Source organism: Schistocerca americana, chromosome 1, assembly GCF_021461395.2.
Source record: "Schistocerca americana isolate TAMUIC-IGC-003095 chromosome 1, iqSchAmer2.1, whole genome shotgun sequence".
Lineage (NCBI taxonomy): Eukaryota > Metazoa > Arthropoda > Insecta > Orthoptera > Acrididae > Schistocerca > Schistocerca americana.
Genome location: NC_060119.1, coordinates 671,040,961 through 671,067,008, shown reverse-complemented (window position 1 = coordinate 671,067,008; position 26,048 = coordinate 671,040,961).

Below are 26,048 nucleotides of genomic sequence, written 5' to 3'. Positions count from 1 at the left end.
TACGGAATAGATCTGAAATCCCTTGTCAATAGCACTCAGCACTTCATGTGAATCAAGAGCTAGTTGTGTTTCACAGGAACGATGTTTCCTAGACCCATGTTGACTGTGTGTCAATAGACCGTTTCCTTCGAGGTAATTCATAATGATCGAAAACAATCTATGTTCTAAAATGCTGACGTATATCGACGTTAACGATATGACCCTGTAATTTAGTGGATTACTCCTATTATCTTTCATGAATATTGGTGTGACCAGTGCAACTTTCCAGTCTTTGGGTGCGAATCTTTCGTCGAGCGAACGGTTGTATATGATTGTTAAGTATGGAGCTAGAAAGGTTGCAGCTATCTTGTAATTACATTAGTCTTTGGAAAAGCATTTAAGTAGGATATGTGACGAACGTAAAGCACACACATAAGTAACGAAACTACTAAGCAATTAATTTTTGTGTGTATTTCAAGTCTGAGCTATGTCCACAAGGTGTGCCAAGTTTAGCCGACGTAGGTCAGATCAGTGGCATTAGACGAGTAGTTTACAACACACGCCTTTTTGCAGTCCACTGTATGGCAAACATGACGGAGCTTCTACGCAGCCTCAGGCAGAACAATCTACAGAAACATGTGGAGAGGTACAGGGACGAATGCGTATGTGTGTATACGCAAGGCGGCCACCACTAAATGAAGAAGATCGGCAAATATATCAATATTTGTTGCACCGGTCTCATTCTGCTCTGCGTCGTACCTCTAGCATTATATTCACCAGTTAGTGCAGAAGAACACGTCAACAGCTCGTCCACTGCCACCAAGTGGTCCATTTTGGTGAACACTGTTGCAGTTTAAGAAAGGAAATCAAATGGAAAAGCGTTTCACTAAGACGGTACAACATAATAATTGTGGCTGAAACGGAAAAAAAAGTTTGTAGGTGATATTCAAAGGTGGAGATAGTCGACCAACAGATGTGTTCGCCAAGCTAACAGTTACCACATCATACAGTTACAGGGGATTGAATACAGGGAAGCATAAAGATGAAGTTTATAAACTGAGGTTCACACATGATATACTTTTTAACAAAAGCACAGCAAAATAGTAACGCGTAAGAAACGTAAAAGTAATATAATAAGTAAAACCACCAACGATGCGGGGTTATCGTTAAAATAGTTTACGGATAGTTAAAAAATGGAGGTGACTCCACAAATCCTATGTTCTTGCCGGTTACGGCTGCAATGTAAAGCGTATAACCATGACTTGACCGTGGAGTATGGCGTATGAAAAGTAGAATGGACGAGTCTCGTTAGCAGTTACATCACGTACCACGATTATAGCAGCAAGTTGCTCCTTACCCAGGACGAAAGCTGCTCCGCACGTGCATCGCGCGACATATGTAAGTCATTGTCACTAAAGTTACGTTGTAGGGATAATTAGTGCATATATTCTGCGCCCAGTACTATTAAAAGAGACAGAACTATCTTCAGGACTTAAATTTTATGTTAGTGAATTTTGGAGGACTGTTATCTTCTTAGGTAAAATTCGTGGCTCTGTTGTCTGAGCTAGATAATGTATCCAGGGGTCCAAATTCGAAGATGCCAATTAAACAGACGCCTGCACCAACACATTTTATCAGTAACGACACACTCCCTAAGCAATCATGACTGACTTCCTCTCGCAGAGTGAAATCTGCTCTGACATTTACTCTCCCTACGAAACTGACCCACTCCGTATAGTCCCGTACGTCAGGGCTCCCCCTGGCTTTCCTATGTTTTCCTACTCTTTGCACCTCACAACCACGGTCTTTCCTCCACCTTCTAGTTACTTACTTACTTAATGCGTTGGCCACAAAAAACGCAGTCGGTCTTTGGCCTCACCAATCAGCCTCCTCCAGCGTCCTCGGTCCATGTATTTCTTCTTCAGACAGCCCCAGCGTACTCAAATCCTCTCTGACCTGATCAGTCCATTGGAGTCGTGGTCTTCCCCGTGGTCTTTTGCGTCTAATATCTTCCTCCACTACCTACCTGATGATCTGGCCTTCTCGACGCATTACGTGTCCACACCACTTCAGTCTTCTTTCTTTGACCACTGCCACGACGTCCATCGGCTTGTATAGCTCATGCAATTCACAGTTATTTCTTTTCCTCCATTCTTTTCCATCCTTCACTGGCCCAAAAATCTGCCTGAGGATGGCATCCTCAAATGTCAGTTTTCTTTCCCTCTTTTGGATGATGGTCCATGTCTCTGCTCCATATAAGACTACAGGTTGTATTATTATCTTGTAGATGATCCTGGTCTTTGAGGGCCTCGATAGAAGCCGGGACTTTAGCAGCCGTCCCAGAGCAAACCTTGACCTGTTTCCTGCTTGTATTCGTGCGGCATTTTCTTGGTCTATCTCCTTCTAGTTACACATACCCCAAATCACATGTTTACTTTACACCTACCCTCCCACTTTACAACGAGTACCAATCACCAACTCTCCTGCTACACAGATACTCCTCGCCTACTCCAGAAAAACCATTCAGCCTCTCCATTTCCAACTCTTGTCCTTCCAGAACAGGTGTTCCCGCTTTATTCCTCCAAAGCGTTAACAGAATTTCTTGCGAAACATATCTATCAACAATAATATCAAAAATCACGTAATTTATTTTTGTTATTTTTAAAGTATTTGATTTCACGTCCGATTTAAGGTTGCTCAGGGCCGGTAGAACTGATGAACTGTGAGGTCCTTTTTCATCAAAATATCCTCACATTCATATAAATGTAGCGTTTTACGGTTATATAACATGCGAAAGAGACGTTTATTAATATCTTATTTCCGTAGTTTACGAATTAAAAGATAAGATGTATCTCGATTTCTGATCCGTTGACCGAGTAACATAATGGGGATTACTCGGCACAATAAAGCTACTCGGCTGGCCGGGGTGGCCGAGCGATTTTAGGCGCTACGATCTGGAACAGCGCGACCGCTACGGCGCAGGTTCGAATCCTGCCTCGGGCATGGATGTGTGTGTTGTCTTTAGGTTACTTAGGTTTAAGTAATTCTAAGTTCTAGGGAACTGATGACCTCAAAAGTTAAGTCCCATAGTGCTCAGAGCCATTTGAACAATTTGAACCAAAGCTACTAGTCGCAGTAGGTTCTTGTTGGCTACGTTCACATAGCAAAGAAAAAGAATATTTATGAAAAATACATCTCTGTATCATAAAGCTGAATAACACAGGGTTTCCATAAAATAATGTACCAGTTTGGTACATTACAAAAGTTTAATTTTGACTATTTAGAATAAATCATAAATCAGACTGAAGATCAACTAACCGAATTTTTCTATAAAAATGTTTATCATGTGCACCCTTAGTTACGCGGCACACATCAACCGTAAAATCCAATTCTTCCCACACTTTGACTTGCAAGTCTAGAGTAATGAAAGCAATAGCCTCGTTACTTCTGGGTCCCAACTATAATAAATCATTAAGTATTGGCGGAGCACAGATATGATCTTTTATAAGGTCCAATGAAAACAGCCGCATCGCATGAGGTCAGGTGAATTTGTAGGCCAGCGTAAAAGAGTGGTGTCGACCATTACTACCAATCCAGCACTCAGTGACTTTGACGTTGAACCACTCTCGTACAAAGAAATGCCAATGGGCGGGGCTCCATCTTGTGCTCATATATAGTATTCCAGTCTACCTTGTAATCGGGCAAAGAGAAATTCTTGCAGCATATCAAGGTAAGTCACCCCTGTTACGGTAGCTGCAGCGAAAAAAAAAAAAGTCCATACGCTTGACGTCGGGACATAGCGCAGAAAATATCTAATTCTGGGGAACCTCTTTGATATTGCACAGGTTCATAAGGATGTTCTGATACCCGCATCAGAACATTATGGGTACTTACCTTCCCAATTAGATGAAAAGTTGCGTCATCACTGAACACCACACGATTAAGAAAGTCATCTTTCTGCTGTAGCAATTCGCTCGGAATGTTATAACGTACAGCTTAGTCATCTGGCTTTATAGCATGTACCATCTGTAACTGGTACAGATACTCCTTTAAACTTTCCTTATAACCGTCAACACTGTCCTCATAGGCATCACAAATTCAGGACTTACTTTCAGAACAGACTTCTTAGGACTACGAAGGTAAGAGGTTCTCACACTGTCAACGTCCTCTTTACACATTTGGTGATCCAGTGCTTTTCTCTTACACTCAGATCAAGTCGTTTCGAACTGACTATAGCGATGGCGGATGTTTTTACCACGTGCAGGACGATAACTGAACTTTAAACCAAACGCATTTTGACCTGTAGTTACAGATTTATCCTTAGCAAACTTCGGAACGCAAAACGCTTTACGCTCAGGAGTCGCCATTTTGCTTATGTGGCAGTGCAGGCGGATAAACGACAAAGCAGTACTCGCGCATGTGTTTATCTAAAACTGATTGAGTTACAATATAGTTATGAATTTCAACACACTCTCTGCACCACTTATAATTGTTACAAGTAAAATTTGTAACTGGACACACTATATTGTCGAACAGTAACTACCTATGTGGACCACGTGCACACAGTAAGTGACCAGGGTGCACGCACTGTTGTTTTCACTAAGCAGTAACAGTAAACACTGTTAGCGGTTTTTACCACAGCTCGAAATTCCTACAAGCAGAACAAACGGTTGTCCGCTGACGCAGGCACTAACAAATGCCTAATGCCTCTAAATTTATTGTAACATTATTACAGATCACGCACAAAAAGTAAAATTTGTCGTACTTTAAATAATGAACTCCAGAACTGTGGTTCGAAAAAAAGTTTTCTAATACTCATAGTTCTGTACCACAGAGCACAAAGTCGCAAGACATAGCTTCGTCTAGTCTACGTGGTGCTTAACGGTGGAAATTTAATACTGTACCATTCAGCGCGAGATAGTGGGAGTACTGGCGCTTCAATATGCAGATAGGCTGAGCGATGGGGGGTCTATGACTGTGCGAGGCTGTGGGTTTCATGGGTAAACTGACTGTGTTTGTATAAACGTAAATGTTTCTGGCTCAAGAACAGCATGTAGTATTGCCGCCAGCCCAGCCTCGCCCGTAAGAACCGAGAGAGTGAGGGAACAGTGAAAAGGAAACTTAGCTGCAATTCGTGATCTATAAATAAAAGGGGGGTAATCTGTCCAAATACCGAAAGTTTTTGAAGTTTTAACAGTGTGGCATACCCGCAGGTTAGTCGATCTTTGTATACACACTGGCACGTGATAAACATGGAAACACCGCGACAAATGCATGCTTCCGCATAAAAGCAAATGCTAACCAAGCTTGCAGGTTGGTTGCTGTATTTCACCCCGAATGGCATCTCTGCAGTGTCCTCAATACTTTGGAAGCGACAGTCGTGATCAGAAGAGAATTCTGTGTAGTTGCATTATGTCGGAACTAAGTGAATTCGAACGTGGGCAAATTATTGGTCCTCTTATGGTGGGTGCATCCGCATCCAAGGAAGTCGAAGTCTTTGACGTTTCAGCTGGCACCTTATCAAAGATTTATACCGAATAGAGGGAAAGCGACAAAAAATCATCTGCTACGTCACAACACGGACTACAGTGTGTGTGTGTGTGTGTCTGGTTGATAGTGAAGGACGATCATTGAAGCTAACTGGGAAGAAACATAAGAGGACAGCTGCGAATGTCGCTGCAGAACTGCATGTCTCACTCGGGAATTCTGTCAGCGCCAAAGAAATACGAATGGAACTCTATAGGCCCGAAATTGTAGGGCGAGTTGACCCGTTTCAGGAAAACGTGGTACCGAACCCATAAAATCTGGACAGTGGACCAATGGAAGGAAGTAATTTGGCCAGATGAATCTTGTGTCACTCATTTTTCACCTTCTAGCCGAGATTAGGTCTCAAGCGTGAAACATGACGAAGGTTTAGTGATACTTTGGTCAATCATATCTTGGTGTTCCGTGGGGCCCATGGTTCCTCTGCAAGGCCACATTACTGCCAAGACTGATTGATCGTTTTGGCTGATCAGGTCCATCCAGTGGTACAATATTCCCCAAAGGTGATGCTTCCTCACATGTAATACTCTGTTCCAGGAAGAAATGGCCTGCGTTCATACAACTCGCATCATCCAGGGCTCGTTTTGTGAGTACAAGGATGAATAGTCACATCTGCCCTGGCCACCAGGACCACCAGATCTCAGTATTGTAGAGCCTTTGTGGTCTACGTCGAAGAGAAGGGTATATGATCGGTATCCGCCTCCGCCCTGACTGATTGGCCGTTTTGGCTGATCAGGTCCATCCAGTGGTACAATATTGCTCAAAGGTGATGCTTCCTCACATGTAATGGCCTGTTCCAAGAAGACAGAGCCTGCGTTCATACAGCTCGCATCGTCCAGGGCTCGTTTTGTGTGTACAAGGATGAATAGTCACATCTTCCCTGGTCACCAGAATCACCAGATATCAATATTATATAGCCTTTGTGGTCTACGTTGGAGAGAAGGGTACATTACAGGTATCCGCCTCCATCGTCATTACCTGCACCTCTCACCACTGGAAACCATATCCATTGCGAGACGATTGGAAGCTTTTTTTGTGCCAACAGGTTTCCTGAAAGGTATTAATGGTGATGGAGAGGGTTGTATGGGCGCACGGCGCCAGGGTCTTCAGCGCCCGCTCAGTAACAGATTGGGACGGGTGTCAAGAAAATACTCAGAACAGTAAGATAAAACAGAACGTAAAACACATGTAACAAGGTTGGAAAAATATGTGCCTACCCACACCGAAACGTGGGACGAAGCATGCCGTCAGCAGTAAAACTTGGACAACACAAGAAGAAAGTGGTAGAGGGAGCTAAAGCTGATGGAAGTGGCTGGCTGACCTCAAGGAAAAAAGGGAGGAGCCAGCCACTTTGCAATACACTAAAACCTCCAGCCTAAAACTTTAGGCCAGAGTCCAGACACATCACAAAACTTTAAAATCCTAGACACGCACGTCTAATCATTAGCTAAAACACAAGCCAGATCCCCATCAACTTGTGCTTCTGCTTTTGCATCACGGCATAAAATTCAGTCTGTTAAAATGCGCCGGACAGAGATGTGCACACCACAAGCATCACAAAACGGGGCATCCTCCCGCCGTAATAGAAAGCTATGTGTGACAGGACAGTGCCCAATCCGAAGACGCGTGAGGGTCACTTCCTCTTGCCTGAGCAACCGGCAGGAGGAACGCCATGGCCGAGTTGTTGACTTCACCAACCGCAATTTATTGGCCGTCACCGCCAGCCATTCTTCCTCCCACAACTCCATGCACTTCTTGTGGAGTGCAGAAATGACACACTGCAAGGGAATAGGACACTGGACCACATCCTGCTCTCTGCAGGCCTCCTTGGCAGCCCGATCGGCCTGTTCATTGTCCCATATTCCTACATGACCAGGCACCCAGCAGAAGGACACCTCCTTACCCCGCCGTTGGTGCAAGTACAGTTGGTCATATATCAGCTGGACCATCTCCTCAGTTGGGTACAGACTCCGCAATGATTGTAAGACACTAAGAGAATCGGAGCAGAGGAGTAATCGATTGCCAAGAACACGATTCATCTGCTCCAGTGCCATCAGGATCGCGTGGAGCTCCGCTGCGAAAACGGTATATTCGTCAGGGAGGCGAATCCGGGTAACATGATCAGGGAACACTACAGAGCAGCCAAGGCAATTCTCTTGTTTGGAGCCATCAGTGTAAACGACGGTAAAACCGTGATGCACATCTATAATGTTAAAAAACAGAGATTGGAATGTAAAATCTGGTGTACTATCTTTCTTAAAATTAGTCAAATCTAAAATAAGTCTGGGTCTCCGGAGGAGCCAAAGTGGAAATCTAATCCAACCGCGACGGAAAACATGAAGATAGGTACTAGGCATGGCAGTGTGTGGTGTTTTTGATGTTTTCGCATTTTTGTGCGACCTCTGTATTTGAACAGTACTATTTTTACTGCCAGCAACCAGTGCGTGCCAGGCCGCGGCACGCCTCGCTAAGTCGTGCGCCTGCCGGCGGCGTGGCTCGGAGCGCGCATTGGAGCCACTCACTGCACAGTGCGCAGCACACCGCGTGCCGCTCGGCGGCTAATTGAAGGGAAACACCAGAGCTGCGGGCGCGGCCGGTCGCGCTGTTTAATTTGCGCCCGGACAAACGGCACGCCGCGGCACGGCCCGCTGATCAGCGCGGGCGGTTGGCAGCACTGTGTGTGCTTTCAGGAACCGCAGCCGCACAATGGCCGGCCCTATCCGGTCACACCGAGATTGAGGCCAGAGTGCCGGTGCCAGAGTGCAACTTCCAATCTGAGGCCGGCAACCAATTATTATCCTCGCTCGTCACAGACAATCGCACAGCAGGCAGCAATTATGTGTCACGAAAACTGATAAAACACTTCTGGAAATCTAGAAATGAAGAATCCGTTTGTGATCCGCTTTCCATAGCACTCATTACTTCGTATGAATAAACAGTCAGTTATATTTAACTACAAGCACCACCATCAGGGAACATTGTACCATGGAACAGACCTGATCAGCCAGAATCGTCACGTAATTTTTGGAAGTAATGCAGCCTTGCAGACTAACTATGACTTCCATGGAATACCACGTTATGGCTGTCCAAATAACCATCCAACACCCACCAGGTTTCACCCTTAGGACATTGTAAGACGTTGTGGTCTCCTGACCTTCATTGCTTACATATTCCACCATAACAATCATATTCCACACATCAAGACGCTTCATTCGAACCCAAACTCGATAAGACAAAGTCAATGTTGTATGAATTCATATAAATGATATGCAGATAACAAGTGCGCACCAGGGTTGAGATACTCGAGGCTGGCGTACACACGTACATTCCAGACACAACGGTCAAAGGAGCTTTTAGTTCGAGAGAGGCAGACCACACGCCGGGAGGCCGGTGCCTTCAGAGGACGAGTCAACCTCAGCCGCCCGTGGAGCGGACAGCATTTGCCCGAGTGAAAGGGGAGAACAACCCCGTGTTCCACTTAAAAGCAAATTCCGCTACATTGTGTGGGAGCGCCCAGCCTACGCATTCTTTACAAACATAGCACGCAGTTTCAGAGGTTTTCACAGGGAGACAGCAAACGCCAAACGCCGATGCTACAGATTTCCGGATAGGTCGCCCTAAACGAAACGCTATTCTCCCTTTTAGAAGAGCAATGCTGATTGGCAGACGATATTCCTGACGCCTTGAGCTGAAGGAGTAATGGAAGAGACCGAAAGATATACCCCTTCACGTCTGGCGTGGAGAAGGGCCGTTCTGTTCTTGCTCTTGGAGTGAGAACTTATAACGAGAGCATGTGCGCTCGTATGTGTACTCAGTACTTCAGTGGGAGAACACCACTGTCGAGAGCGAATCGGAGTGCGACTCTATAATGAGTACTTGCGATTAAGCATTGTTCACTGTGTTGGCCGCCACACTTATTGTGCGGTGTGAACGGACAGAGTTATAATTAAACGCCTGCGAGCGAATTTTTGAGTGGCATCGTGGTGGACTGGTTATCTGACTGGTGTACCACGCCAATAGTTAGATTAGGGGCGAATAGGAGTCCTAGACTTCATCAAGGCTTAGGGAGAGTTTTATTGGCAAAGGTCAATCCAGATAGAATGAGAGTTATCTTATTTGTCAGCATCGAGCGGCGCAGACAGCAGTCATCGCAGCTTACAGTATTGTGCGCCACAGCTCTCGCCAGCCCCATATTTCCTCCACAACAGTACACTTCACTGCATTTCACACGCGACAGCCTCGACCGTACCTAGCAACATTCTAACGGTTAATTATTCAAGTTGAGGAGGCGCGGCTCTCAGCCATTCTGCCAAGTCAACAACAATCTTAAACTTTGTATAGAAATTTCACTAGCGAATCCTATCCTTGAGAGGTAACTTCACATTCCGAAAAGAACCCGGAAAATAACTTGTTCAGTTCATAACTAAGAGTGCCATTGTGATTTCTCAGAATTTTTGCAAAATAAATAATAATTTTCGTTAGTTTCATGTTTTTCTTACACTAACTAGCACTACTCCAGTACCCAAGTATCCCACTAGTTACGTAAGAAATTTTGTGAATTTTTGTGTCATTTCCTTACAGCGGACGACTCCAGAAGATATTTATTGCTAAAAGTTTTTCAGGCATTTCTCTTTAGAACGTTAGGAGCGTCTGTCTGACTTCTGTAGTAGTGTGGGGGTGGAAATTGCATCTTGCAGGAGCCACAGGGTAAAGGGTACATCTCAGATTAATCCGTTGCATAGAATGACAGAATAGCACCCACACGTTCATCACAACGTTAACTCGGCCACAAGTTGGAAGCAGTGTGGGACAAGACTCGTCCGACCAAATGACTCTTCTATTGCTCCATAGTCCATATTTCATGCCTTCAGCAACACTTTTGCCTTCTACAGACGTTTGCCCCACTGATGACTGGTTTTCGAATTCCAGCTCGCCCTACTATTCCAAGTTGGTAGAGGTCCATTCGTGTTGTTTTGGTACTGACAGTATTCACAAGTGCGATATTCAGTTCTGCAGTGACTGTTGCAGCTGTCTTCCTCTTATTTTCGTCACAATCATCTTCAATGACCGTCCGTCACGATCAACCAGATACACACACTCGCTTTGCCTGTTGGCAGTATAAATACTGTATAGGGTGCTACTTCAGACAACGAATAGTTCGGTCCCATAGTAGCTGGTGCACCCACCATACGAAATTCAATGATTTTTGAATTCACTTAGCTCCAACATACTGCACTTACAACTGCTAAGCACCCTTTTCTGACCACGACTGGCGCTTTGAATGTGTTGAGAACAATGAACAAGTGTCGTTCTTGGTCAAACGCAACAGCGGAATCTGCAGGCTTGGCTAATATCTGCAATTATGCCCAGTATTCGTTTGTGCTGCCACATTTTTGTCCAACCCCTGTGTGTACACACTTGTGAGAATGCGAGACGGTAAAATCGGCAAAAACTGTTGAACTTTGGACAGAAGACCTCGCCCCCCCCCCCCCCACAATTATTTTCAACGCACGACAAATTGCAGCGTAACCTTTCTTTTCACATTTCCCTCATTCCCTCATTCCTACGGGTGAAAGTGTTCTGGCAGCTGTACTAAAGGCTGCCCTTCAGCCAGAAGCATTTGTGTCGATACAAACACATGCGGTTGACTCTTCTGGCACATGGAGAACATTCCACGGGGCTCACAGTGCTAGAGGCCCCGCCTCGGTCAGCCTCTCTGCTTATTCAGATACGCCAGTGTTCTCATTACCGCCCGCTAAATAATCCAGTGTTAAATTTCCATCGCTAAACACCACGGAAACCAGGCTTTCAGAACCGATGTTTTACGACTTTGCACTCAGTGTTACACAACTATAAAGTATGTTGCGAAATTTTTGTTCTAACCATAGATCTGACCTTCGTAAATTAAAATACGACAACTATTACTTTTTTAACATGAGCTACAAAAGTTTTACAATCGATTTAGAGACATTCTGCACTCGTCAGAGCCTGCACCGGCGGACAGTGGTCTGTTATGCTTGTAGCTAGATCGAGAATTGGTTAATGTCAAAAAATGGTTCAAATGGCTCTGAGCACTATGGGACTCAACTTCTGAGGTCATTAGTCCCCTAGAACTTAGAACTACTTAAACCTAACTAACCTAAGGACATCACACACATCCATGCCCGAGGCAGGATTCGAACCTGCCACCGTAGCGGTCTCGCGGTTCCAAGCTGCAGCGCCCAGAACCGCGCGGCCACTTCGGCCGGCGGTTAATGTCAGTAGACGGCTATCTTGAAGGACAATTCATAACGGTGGAAAAATTTGTGTGTTCCAAAATCCTAGTGCTCATTGATTTCAACGATATTCGGCTGTGTACTGCCTGTTATCGCACAACCTGCACAGCTGTCCAATATTTACATACGAACATTTATTCAGGCGAGCAGATCTATATGATTGCTGAAAGTGGAGCTTTTTTGACGACGTACTCTGAGAGGATTCTGATATACAGTGTGAACCAGTACTCCACCAACAAGGTGGCAGAGCAAGAGAAACACGTCCAGTATACATGGGCTCTAGAATGCGTAGATTAAGAGCTGCGAGTACTTGTTCAGAAGAAGTTGTGTATTTCACAGCAGCGAAAATCAAAATGTGCTCATAGTGCTTAACACATGCGCTTTAGAGCTCATACTTACTCGACATCTTTTTCTTGATTTGATACATATTACCATCTCTTCAAGTCTGTCGGCACTCTGGTTCACCCTGTGTTATCTAGTTCGTAAGACTTCCTTTCGGTGCACGAACGGTACCTACTTCAAAAGAATGTGTGTGCCATGTTTCCTCATCTTTCGCTTTTTCTTGGTAGAAAAACATAACTCTAAACGAAAAGCACAATAATGTTTGTATTCTACAGAAGTGGTATATTTTGTTAACAGATAGTCGGCTTGAAAGGCTATCATCAGAACTGCACTGACAATCATTGTCAAAAAAGATGCAATATTCGCGAACGACATCGAAAACGATGTTACTCACCGGGAGTGAGGCACAAATATGAAAGTAAATGTCATCTTTGACAGTGCAGCCAGTGCCTCGAAGATAATGTCTACTGACATTAACCAATTCTCGATCTAGCTACAAGCAGTAATGCAATTAAAAAGCTTGAAATTTAAACATCAGTTCATACATATTATAAAAGTGGATGTGTGTATGCGTATATGTGGGCTTGTATACATGTCCCGCATCTCCTAAACCACTGGACCAATTTCAGCCAAACTGGGTATACATATACCTTACTGTCAGACACCAATCTCTGTAGTGGTAAGAAACACCTACCTATCAAAGGGGTGGGAGTGAGAATGAAAAAGAAGCGTAGCCCGTGACCCGCGACGCATGAGTTCCTAGATTTTATTCAAGCAGTATATTAGAATGGAAGCACTTTCCGATTTGCAACAAGCCTTACACATAATTTCAGACAATTGCGAATATTTTTCTCGCTGACAACTCGTACAATACTATGAAAGGGAAAAATATCATAGTTTACTACTCTTCCGCTTTTCTTGTAGTTAAAGTACCACATTAGGCATGACATAATTTACTACTTCTTTAGTACTAACCGTATTCGCGACATTTTTTGGACAGTATGCACATATGGCACTGAACGTAACTACAAAATACTATGGTTATACGACAGGTGGTTCACGAGATATGACGTCATAAACAATGAAATGCACGAAAAACTGCATTATGTATGACGTTCAAATTTATTACATCTTTTTTATCAACTCTATTTGCAATAAATTTAGCTGGCAACATCCACATATGTGGCTGAATGTACCTACAGTATTATACTGGTGATCCAAAACATTATGGCCACCTGCTTAATAGCTTGTTCTTTCGTCCCTGGAAAGGAATCCGACAGTTTGGCGTTAAGTTGGTGGAGGTATATAGCATTAGATGTCTGCGCACAGGTAATGTAATTCGGGTGAATCACGGGCCACTGATTTGGATAGGCTGTGGTGGCACCCGATAGCGACCCAGATGGGTTCAATAGGATTTAAATTAGGCGAATTTGGTCACAGAGACATCAATGTGAGTTCACTGTAATGCTCCTCAGACCACTGTAGCACGATTCTGGCACCGAGACATAGGCAAATATACTGCTGAAACGTGACGTCGCCGTCGTGGAGGACATGAAGCATGTAGGGATGCAGGTAGTTCGCAGATGCCACTCTGTTTGATTACTACCACAGGCCCCACACAAGCGCAGGAGAATGTCTCCTAGCATAACACTGCTCCCACCAACCTGCGCCGGTAAAGCGTTGCACCTTTCGAGGTGCTGTCCACATCGATGACGGCGTTTGTGAAGACGACCGTCAACCTAGTGTAGCAAAAACGTGATTCACCCGAAGAACTGACACATTTCCATTGATCGACTGTCGAATCCAGATGGTTCCGTGCCCACTGCAATCGTAGCTGACGGTGTCATTGGGTCAACATTTGAACACGTAGCTGCGGTCTGCAGCGGAGGTCCACGTTCAACAATGTAGCATTAACAGTGTGCTCCGAAACACTTGTGTATGCACTAGAATTATGCTGTTTCGACAGAGATGCCACCGGTCACTAGCCTACATTACGGAGCAGACATCCCTCCAAACCCCACATGCTGTGAAGAGCCGTGGACGACTAACCATTAAGCGGCTAGTGGTAATTTCGCTCTCCTACTTCCCGCCGTAGATGCTCACGACAGTAGCACTTCAAAATACAACCATTTTCTTCGTTTTTGGTATACTCGTTCGCTGGCTCTGCGTAATAATAAACTGAAATTTATTGAAGTCGTTTATCTCAGTGGATTTCCCCACTTGCAGTCCATATCTTTGTAAGGATGACGCCCCGTTCGTGTCTGCTCCACTTACATACTTATGCCACCGCTTTATATGCCCGCAACACCAGCAGGCGACGTCCAATGTTGCGTTGGGCAGTGGTCATAACGTTTTGGCTTATCAGTGCGTATAGTTGTACGACAGATACTTCAGGAGATATGACATCATAAACGTTAAGCACAAGGTCAGATTCTGTGTGGTACGGGCATAGGCGCACAGTTACAAACGCTGGGTCTCCCTGTTAGTCAAATATTAAGGGAGCAAACTAGAACACATATTAACACTAAACTCTGGAAACCGCTCCTATATACCAATTTAAATGGAAATAACAACCTCAAAATAAAAATTAATAGTGGACAATCGTACTGAGGAACAGTTTGAAGAACTTTACATATGGAAAGCATACGAACAGAAACAGAGTAAAGCATACAACTGACGATTGTAACAACAGAATGTATCAATTACATACAGAATAAAAATAAAAAAAATAAACAGGAAGAAACGCAGGTACAAAACGGAACAGGCAGTGTGGAAAGCTCTGAAAAGCTGTGAAGATTACATGAGGTTTAGAAGAGTAAGGTACTGAGCTGTGTTTAGTAACTTAATATTAAATCAGAACTGTAAACCAGATGTTTGTTGATTTCCACGGATTCCACCACGTAATGTTTTGGTCGTCGGTTTGTAAGTAGAGGTTCAAATGGCTCTGAGCACTATGGGACTTCACTACTGACAAGGGAACCTCCCCATCGCACCCCCCTCAGATTTAGTTATAAGTTGGCACAGTGGATAGGCCTTGATAAACTGAAGACAGATCAATTGAGAAAACAGGAAGAAGTTGTGTGGAACTGTGAAAAAATAAGCAAAATATACAAACTGAGTAGTCCATGGGCCACATAAGCAACATATTGGTGTACGTGAGTATAGGAGCGCTGTGGTCCCGTGGTAGCGTGAGCAGCTGAGGAACGAGAGGTCCTTGGTTTAATTCCTCCCTCGACTGAAAATTTTACTTTCTTTATTTCTGCATAGTTATTATCTGTCCGTTCGTTCATTGACATCTCTGTTCACTGTAATCAGTTTAGTGTCTGTGTTTTGCGACCGCATCGAAAAACCGTGCGATTAGTAGACGAAAGGACGTGCCTCTCCAACGGGAACAGAAAACATTTGATCGCAAGGTCATAGGTCAACCGATTCCTCCACAGGAAAACACATCTGATATATTCTATACGACACTGGTGACGGCATGTGCGTCACATGACAGGAATATGTTGTCGACCCACCTAACTTGTACACTTGGCGATGGGTAAAAAGATTCTTCTACCTTGCCCGATTTAGGTTTTCTTGTGGGTGTGATAATCACTCCCAAAAAAGTGACGAAAACATAAGAGTTTGTCACATAAACTGAAAATAAAAAATTAAACTTTTCACTCGATGGAAGATTTGAACCAAGGACCTTTCGTTCCGCAGCTGCTCACGTTACCACGAAACCACGGTGCTCCTGCGTTCCGATGGTCCTTAATGATGCCTATCTGCCCTTGAACTACTCAGTTTGTATATTTTGCTTATTTTTTCACAGTTCCACACAACTTCTTCCTGTTTTCTCAATTGATCTGTGTTCAGTTTTTCAAGGCCTATCCACTGTGCCAACTTATAACTAAATCTGAGGGGGGTGCGACGGGGAGGTTCCCTTGTGAGGTCATCAATCACCTAGAACTTAGAACTACTTAAACCTAACTAACCTAAGGACATCACACACATCCATGCCCGAGGCAGAATTCGAACCTGCGATCGTAGCGGTCACGCGGTTCCAAACTGAAGCGCTTAGAACCGCACGGCCACACCGGTCGGCTGTAAGTAGAGGACACGGGACGGTGGCAGGTAGCCGTTGCCCTCACTAAGTACAGTCTTAGACAATAAAACTGACCGCCGGCCGACCGCCACAGAGACTAAGTCCGAGTCATTCACTTAAGGTGGCCAATAAAACTGACCGCCTCTGACAACTCTAAGTCCGGCCATATGCACAATCAGGCAACACTGTAAGATGTGGAAGTGTTAGGAGGAAGTGTTGTCTACTTCCGAGACACTTTCGGACACCGTGAGCCCGTGGTCTAGTGGCAAGCGTCGTGCGTTCTAAGCTTATAGTCGCATGTTCGCGTCCAACTGTAATTTTTTTTTTTTTTTTACCACAGTCGGTCTAAAGTTATGAGTCTGACTGAACATCGAAGATAATTCGCTTAACATTCTACCCACCAGCAATAACAAGTGTTCCAGAAACAATTCCGCAGCTTACGCTCGAGCGTTTCCTCGCGCTGAAGCGGCTACCGGCCACCGGCCAGACGCCACCCGCCGCCTGAAATCCGGCGCCGTCCAGGTGAACGCGGCGCGACGCTGTCAGTGTGTGTATCAACAGTCATTTTCGAATTTGAAGTTCTAGTTATCATCTTGCAGTTAAGCATTGGATTTTGCATACTTGAAAATCATGAACTACAGTTAAGCATTGTAAAATTGAGTCGCAAGTGGAAATAGGTGTAACATCTGCAACACAACGTTTACTTTTGGTATAACAGAGGGGTGAATGCAGAGGAGACAGCTAGGAAGATTTTAATTGTGTATGGAGCGAGTGCTTTTGGGAAAAATACGCCAGAAAAAGATATTTTTGTTTCAACAAAGATTGTTCTGGCATGAATGATTTTCCACATTAAGGAAGTCTCGACTACTGATATATGTGATAGATTACCATTTTACCATCATGCGACATTTGCATTCAACAGGCAAAGTTCAGAAGTCTGGTGTAGGAGTACTGCATGCTCTAATTCGAAACAACAAAAATCAACGGAGTGACTATTATTGAACGTCATCAGGTCGCTCATTGAGCATTCGTATGCAGTACTGTTACTGGTGACGTGTTATGATGCCTTTATCGTTAACTTCCTAAGAAGAAATGAAAGGCTGAGCCCCTCCAAAAGACATAAACTCGAGCAAAGAGTAGTGCGAACATATTATTTTATCGGGAGGACGACGGTTCAATCCCGTCTCCAACCATCCTGATTTAGGTTTTCCGTGGTTTCCCTAAATCGTTTCAGGCAAATGCCGGGATGGTTCCTTCGAAAGGGCACAGCCTCTTTCCTTCCCAATCCTTCCGTAACCCGGGCTTGCGCTCCGTCTCTAATGGCCTCGTTGTCGACGGGACGTTAAACATTAACCACCACCACCACCATAATATTTTACATCTGATAGCTCAAAAAGTGTGTTTTGGGCTACGAATTCTGCCCCAAGGGCAGTATGCAACACAGCTGGAAATTGTTGCCATCAACTGAGACACCTTTCGGTCTCAGAGTAAGAAAATCAAGCAACACAACTACATCACATGTGCTACTACATGATAACGCACTTCTTGATTTGAGAAACAAAACTATCCAGGAGATTGTAATTAAAGTCGTCTCTCAGGCACTTGTAATGATAGAGAAGTCCTCTCTCAAGCACTTGTCCCTCTCGTCATATATTCGTAAAGATTTACCTTTCCCGCTCTTGTTCGATCATTTCTAGACGAAAATACTCTTAAAACTACTCTGGTATAATGATATCGTTGGAACCAGTAGGTGTCTACTGGCGTAGAATTTGTAAACAACTTTAGCATTGTCAGATCGTTTTAGATATCGTGAAACAAAATTCTTTTGCTGATTAATTTCTCTTTGATGATTACTGTTGCGTTTAGTAAACTAATGGAAAATTCAATTAAAATATTCACTGTACTAATACAAATTAAGTTCAGCTTACTACAGAAACATCACGACGGCAGACTATCTTAATAAAGCATTAAGTGTCTGTAAGACGATTGAGACTATTTTAATACGAATTAGTAGGACATTACCGACTTTTGACTTCGAAAAGATCCGTATTTACTTCATTTCCTGTATCATCCGCAATTATTATGAAAAGTGGCATTTCATAGATATAATTATGTATTCACAACAACAAAAAATATGTCGTCATTATGAATTTGGCAGTACCGTAAGGTTTTCGCTCTGACACTAAGGGTTACTGAAAGAAGCAAGGCGCGTTGTCTTACGATTCCCTTATTGCGTTTGTATCTGCCTGCTTGTAGCTCTGCCACAAAGGAATTAAAAATCTGGCTTTCAACGAGTCTCGAAAGGCGAACGAAAGCAGCCTGCTCCTGGTAGCCAACCATGTTTCTTGGGAACAGGCTACTTCCTAAAGTGTGAAGACATTCTTTTGTGGTTGAATTGTTGGCAAATGTCAGTCAGACGTGTGCCGTTGGTCTAAGCGTTTCGGTGTGTTGAATTTGTACCAATGATTTTTCTACAGGTTTTTTCTGTCCCAAATAGAGAGTTGAAGTCTCCCATTAGTATTTTCACGTCATCTCGGTGAATTTTGCTCATAGTATTTTCGAGTGTGTTCCACAATTTTTCGACATTTTCGGTGCTTTTCTTATTTTCGATGTTGGTGGGAGCGTGTGCATTTATGAGTGTATATTTTTTATAGGGGCTCTGAATGAGCATAGTCATTACTCGATTGTTGATGGGTGTGATTTCTTCGACAGAGTTGTTGATATATCTGTGTTTGAGAAATGCAATGCCGAAGATTGGCGCGAGTTTCGCTACCTTTTGTTGTATTTTGAAGATGCCGTGGTTTCCGTAATGAAAGTTTTAATTGTCAATTAATCGTGGTTCTTGAAGAGCAAGGATGAGAATTTTTTGGCGGACGATTTCTTGTGTGAGATTATTTAGGTTTCTTGTTTGGATCAATGTATCGATGTTTAGTTTTCAAACGAATGTTTTCTGCTTGTAGGGATATTTGCCAGAGATCTTCTATATTCTCTGCCGTGCTAAGCTGGACTGCCCAGAGTGCGAAAATCCAACTGCCGCCTATCGGTGGCCAAGTTGTGTACCACCTGGGGTAAAGTTAGCTTTGCTTGCATAGTTCATGTTTTCTTGTGTTTCATTGGTTTGGCCTGGGTGATACCAGGACCGGACAGGACCAGAGGGTGTTGAAGCCTTTGGAAGCTAATATTTTCAGCCAAGCTCATTGAGCTAACAGACGGTGACCAGAGTAGCAGTGATGTATCTGGATTTTGGGTTCAACGGATTGAGTAGCCGTTCAGGACTGTGTTAGTATTTGGTTCACCACAAGTATTTGATTTCCTCAGTACCACCCATATGGGGGAGGGTTTCCCCTATCGGCCACACGGGATTTTTATTATTATTATTATTGTCATTATGTCATCAGCAAATCCAATATGGTGTATCTTCCCTCCACTGAAACAGATGTGTATTGTTCGATTTAGTATTTCCATCACATAAATATGGGTTATAATCACGTTACATTGCTGCTGGTAGACATATTTCTCACTTTTTCTTAGACAGTTGCTAGCTGTTACTCCATCATAGGAATTTATGTGCGTAGCATTGTTGCAATACAGACGTTCAAATTATCCGATTTCTGTAATTTCATTTCGACACAAGATCGTCCTAATCGGATTCAGCCAGTCAGTCTTAATGTGGCTATTCGACTACGACTCTCATCATATGATAGACTGGGTGAAGCACATTCTTAATCGGACTGTTGAATCCAGATCACTTATCTATGACAGGGAATGAATTCTTAAACACCGTGGAAAATAATAATCCATTGTGCTTATTACAAATACGTTATTTAAATATATATATATATACTAACGACATAAAAATGTATTTACAGGAGCGGAGACCCATCCATCATAGTAGAGCAGTGCGAGATTGGTTCCAGGGCCAAGAGAGGATAAAGCTGTTGCCATTTGTTCCACGATCACCGAACATCAACCAGATAGAGAATATGTGGGCAGAGGTAACAAGGTCATTGCCATGTGTCCCTACAAATGCAAACGACCTTTGGACGAATATAGAAAACGTATGGTGGGAAGTAAACCATCACGCTACACTGTCGACGACTTAATGAAATCAATTCCCCTACGCCCTCGAGAAATCTTACGTAATAATCGTGGGTGGGTTGGTTACTGAAAGTATACTCGTCCACAAAGCCCCTGTGGACAATTATCTGATAATCGGTCAAGCTTTGCTTTGTCGCAGCCCTTTAGCATACATCAAGTCCATTTACTTTCAGTCCCTTCCTTATAATTCTTGCAGTGCAAGGTAATTGAAAAATCTCATCCACTCGACGCCAACTGAAGAACTGACTGGTGCATGTGTTGTTCAACACACAGTAGTTGTCACCCTCACTGGAATCAATGACTGTTTGTGTGTGAGTGTGTGTGTGCTTTCGTGTTAACGCACGATGTGAATCAATACTATTAACATTAGAGAGACAACCAACAATAAATATTGCATCAAATATGACTGTAAAGTATTTTAATGCGATGGGAAGCTACAAACTGAATTTTTACCCATCCCACGTCCTGCGTATTACGTTAAGTAAGATGTATTAACTCCATAGTATCGTTAGCAGAGACAGTGCGCTCTTGTTGTCGAGGCTCGCGACAAGTGCAGCGATTAGTAGTGCCCAATGCCGCCGCGATTTGTTTATGTTGGCTGAGCGTGGACACTGCAGCAGACGCTTCGCCATAAACAGAAAGAAATCCCCTTGGCTCTGACTGCAGTGAGCGGATATCACTGCCTGCGTGTTCATATAGTAACCAACGTGAGACTCTACTCACAGGTGCCATGGAGCAATTGCAACGGGTATCATGTCATTAGTCATCAGAATATTAACTAGTGATGAAACGTCCACTCTATTTGAATCCCAAGACAATAGGAACCTTCTCACAAAGGAATGTGAGGTGATATCAAAATTTATCCAACATACAAAAATTAACTGCAGGGCTTTCATGTATGCAGTAATAGCACACAAGGAAATATTATGTCTTGGAAGCGTATAATTCATTTCCTCTTCTCATATTAACGCCCTTGTTTTGATATGAAGTGAGAAAATAAACACGAAAAACTAAAGTTCCTGAGAAGCATATAAGTCATTTCCTCTTCTCATATCACAACTTTTGTTTTAGTATGAAGTAAAAAAATAAACAGTTTAGAGCTCTGGAGCATAATATGACACCAGATTCTTATCGTAGGCGCTATCGGAAACGCCAAAAGCAGGGTGCTGTCCATTCTTTTGTCCAACAGTCTGTTTCCTTTCATGTGTTTATTACTCCCGCTAGGAGATTCTTATTTAAGGACTTGTGGACATCAAGTTCTTCAGCAGAACAAGCCTTATGTTATTGTGCTAATTACGGTATGGAAAAAATGCAACAAAGACGAGTTCCGCTAGAGCAGTGAGGATATTTGCACATGTGTGTTTTCAGCAATGACTGCCAGCTGCCACAACACTTCACAGAATCCTTGCGGCAGGCAACACAACTGTGCGTGCACTTCACACTTCATTCAGTGAGATGTCAGGAGATGGATGAAAACGTCAAATTAACGTCGCTTTCCGAGTCGTATTCAATCCAGAATGAGGTGTTATTAAGGTAGTTGAGCGTTGTAGCAATTCCACTTTTATGATTCCCATATGAGTATTTCGATAGCCAACAGAACCCGTTAGTGTGAAACTATCGGGAACTGCATTATATCAAACTGCAAGAACTTGAGACAATACGTGGACTCTTCTCTTCGCTGGGTGACCTATTGCTGTTATTTAGCATTCTCTCTGTCCTAGTGTGAATCGCGTCTGGTGAATACGCTTTCGAGGTTTCGATCCGATTAAGACAGTAAAACACAAATAATTGTCGCAGTTATTAATATATGACATTTAGTTTGCATTCAGTGCATCGATGTATTACAAGTAATTGCACTCTAGCCTCTAAACCTGGTTACAGAAATGCGAATAAGACTCATGAGCATATAATGAGGATCTTGCGGCCCTTGCAATCCGCAACTTTGAGATGAAGCTATAGTCACTTCCGAAGTCACTCACAGAACATATCAGCTGGTATCCTTCCTGGCACCATAATTGAAACTTGGCAACAGCGCAGAATATGTTTGGCAACTCTGTGACCGACGAGTTACTACCTTGATGGCACAGAACTATCCTGCTAAATTCACATGATATTATCGTGTCATTTCAATTGAATACCGTAAGTGATTTTCTCTTGAGACGTGACATAAGGATATCAGTTAATGCTTTTGAGTTAACGAAAGTGGTTCCTCACGGGAAATACAACTACTCTCGTCTCTTATGTTGCGATTTATTTGCCATAGCGTCTACTGAGCCAGTAAGTACGTCCTAGACCCCCACCTGTTCGCTAGCTCGTAGGTAACGTGCTTGCCTGTCAGGTGCACGCTGCCTTTGTTCGCCTTTCGAGACTCGCTGAATGCAAGATTTTTAATTCTTTTGTAGCAGAACTACAAGCAGACAGATACAAATTCAATGAGGGAATGGTAAGACAACTCTCTAGCAAAATTCGTCTTGCTACTTTTAGTAACCCTTAGGGTCAAAGCGAAAAACCTTACGGTACTGCCTAATCCATAATGCCACTTTTATTTTCTGCCGACTTACTTTTTTGTTGTTGTGAATACGTAGTTTTATCTATGAACTGCCACATTTTCATAATACTTACGAAGCAAATCATGTGAGGTAACACTTCACCAACTTGGGAAGGTGGAAAAAGCACTACCCTTTCTGGATGCTGTTTGTATCTTCCTGGCTGAAAGCCAGATTTTTAATTCTTTTGTAGCAGAGCTACAAGCAGGCTGATACAAACGCAATAAGGGAATCGTAAGACAACGCGCCTTGCTACTTTCAGTAACCCTTAGTGTCAGAGCGAAAACCTTACGGTACTGCCAAATTCATAATGACGACATATTTTTTGTTGTTGTGAATACATAATTATATCTATGAAATGCCACTTTTCATAATAATTGCGGATGATACAGGAAATGAAGTAAATACGGATCTTTTCGAAGTCAAAAGTCGGTAATGTCCTACTAATTCGTATTAAAATAGTCTCAATCGTCTTACAGACACTTAATGCTTTATTAAGATAGTCTGCCGTCGTGATGTTTCTGTAGTAAGCTGAACTTAATTTGTATTAGTACAGTGAATATTTTAATTGAATTTTCCATTAGTTTACTAAACGCAACAGTAATCATCAAAGAGAAATTAATCAGCAAAAGAATTTTGTTTCACGATATCTAAAACGATCTGACAATGCTAAAGTTGTTTACAAATTCTACGCCAGTAGACACCTACTGGTTCCAACGATATCATTATACCAGAGTAGTTTTAAGAGTATTTTCGTCTAGAAATGATCGAACAAGAGCGGGAAAGGTAAATCTTTACGAATATATGACGAGAGGGACAAGTGCTTGAGAGAGGACTTCTCTATCATTACAAGTGCCTGAGAGACGACTTTAATTACAATCTCCTGGATAGTTTTGTTTCTCAAATCAAGAAGTGCGTTATCATGTAGTAGCACATGTGATGTAGTTGTGTTGCTTGATTTTCTTACTCTGAGACCGAAAGGTGTCTCAGTTGATGGCAACAATTTCCAGCTGTGTTGCATACTGCCCTTGGGGCAGAATTCGTAGCCCAAAACACACTTTTTGAGCTATCAGATGTAAAATATTATGGTGGTGGTGGTGGTTAATGTTTAACGTCCCGTCGACAACGAGGCCATTAGAGACGGAGCGCAAGCCCGGGTTACGGAAGGATTGGGAAGGAAAGAGGCTGTGCCCTTTCGAAGGAACCATCCCGGCATTTGCCTGAAACGATTTAGGGAAACCACGGAAAACCTAAATCAGGATGGTTGGAGACGGGATTGAACCGTCGTCCTCCCGATAAAATAATATGTTCGCACTACTCTTTGCTCGAGTTTATGTCTTTTGGAGGGGCTCAGCCTTTCATTTCTTCTTAGGTAGTTAACGATAAAGGCATCATAACACGTCACCAGTAACAGTACTGCATACGAATGCTGAATGAGCGACCTGATGACGTTCAATAATAGTCACTCCGTTGATTTTTGTTGTTTCGAATTAGAGCATGCAGTACTCCTACACCAGACTTCTGAACTTTGCCTGTTGAATGCAAATGTCGCATGATGGTAAAATGGTAATCTATCACATATATCAGTAGTCGAGACTTCCTTAATGTGGAAAATCATTCATGCCAGAACAATCTTTGTTGAAACAAAAATATCTTTTTCTGGCGTATTTTTCCCAAAAGCACTCGCTCCATACACAATTAAACTCTTCCTAGCTGCCTCCTCTGCATTCACCCCTCTGTTATACCAAAAGTAAACGTTGTGTTGCAGATGTTACACCTATTTCCACTTGCGACTCAATTTTACAATGCTTAACTGTAGTTCATGATTTTCAAGTATGCAAAATCCAATGCTTAACTGCAAGATGATAACTAGAACTTCAAATTCGAAAATGACTGTTGATACACACACTGACAGCGTCGCGCCGCGTTCACCTGGGCGGCGCCGGATTTCAGGCGGCGGGTGGCGTCTGGCCGGTGGCCGGTAGCCGCTTCAGCGCGAGGAAACGCTCGAGCGTAAGCTGTTGCGACGCAGCCACGAGCTGTCCTGCGGAATTGTTTCTGGAATACTTGTTATTGCTGGTGGGTAGAATGTTAAGCGAATTATCTTCGATGTTCAGTCAGACTCATAACTTTAGACCGACTGTGGTAAAAAAAAAAAAATTACAGTTGGACGCGAACATGCGACTACAAGCTTAGAACGCACGACGCTTGCCACTTTTTTTTTTTTTTTTTTTAATCTCGTTTTGTTCGTTTTCGTTGGTTGTATTTGCTCTGGGCGGACGTCGAAAGACACCCGTTTCAGTTCGTTGTTGATCCATAAACTCAGTTTTTTTTACTACAGAGGGCAGCTAGCCCTCTGACCGAACACGCTGAGCTACCGTGCCAGCTGTACTAGACCACGGGATCACGTAGTCCGACAATGTCTCGGAAGTAGACAACACTTCCTCCTAACACTTCCACTCTTACAGTGTTGCCTGATTGTGTATATGGCCGAACTTAGAGTTGTCAGGGGCGGTCTGTGTTATTGGCCACCTTAAGTGAATGACTCGGACTTAGTCTCTGTGGCGGTCGGCCGGCGGTCAGTTTTATTGTCTAAGACTGTACATGTTCAGCATTTGTGGAGCCTTAATTTTGCGACCGTATTCATATTCAGACAACCTCGTTGAAGTGTGTCTGCCTGATTGACCAATATAAAACTTTTCACAGTCAGGACAGAAGTCATAAAGAGAAGTAAATTTACGCACTTCTACATCTATACTGCACAAGCATGGCGGAGGGTACTCTGTGCACCTTGTCACTCCCGGCTTTTGGGTCGAATCTCTCTCATTTTATCTTTGTGGTCTTTCGCGAGTTATAAGCAGCAGGTAGCAACATATTGGTGGACTCTACTATGAGCCGACGCTCTCGGAACTTTAGCCGTAAACCACACTAAGATGCAGAGCGCCTGTTTTGTAGAGTTAGCTACTGGAGTTGGCTCAGTGTCGCCATGATGATTTCGGGGTACCAAATGAACCTGTAACGAGCGTGCTCTTTTGCTTGGATGTTCTCCATTTCCTCTATCAATCCTATCCGGTGCGGATCCCATACTGACGACAGCAGTGTTTTGTAACTACTTCCTCTGTTTATTGACAACTTTTACTGAGGATTGTTCCAATGAATCTCAGTCGGCATCTGCCT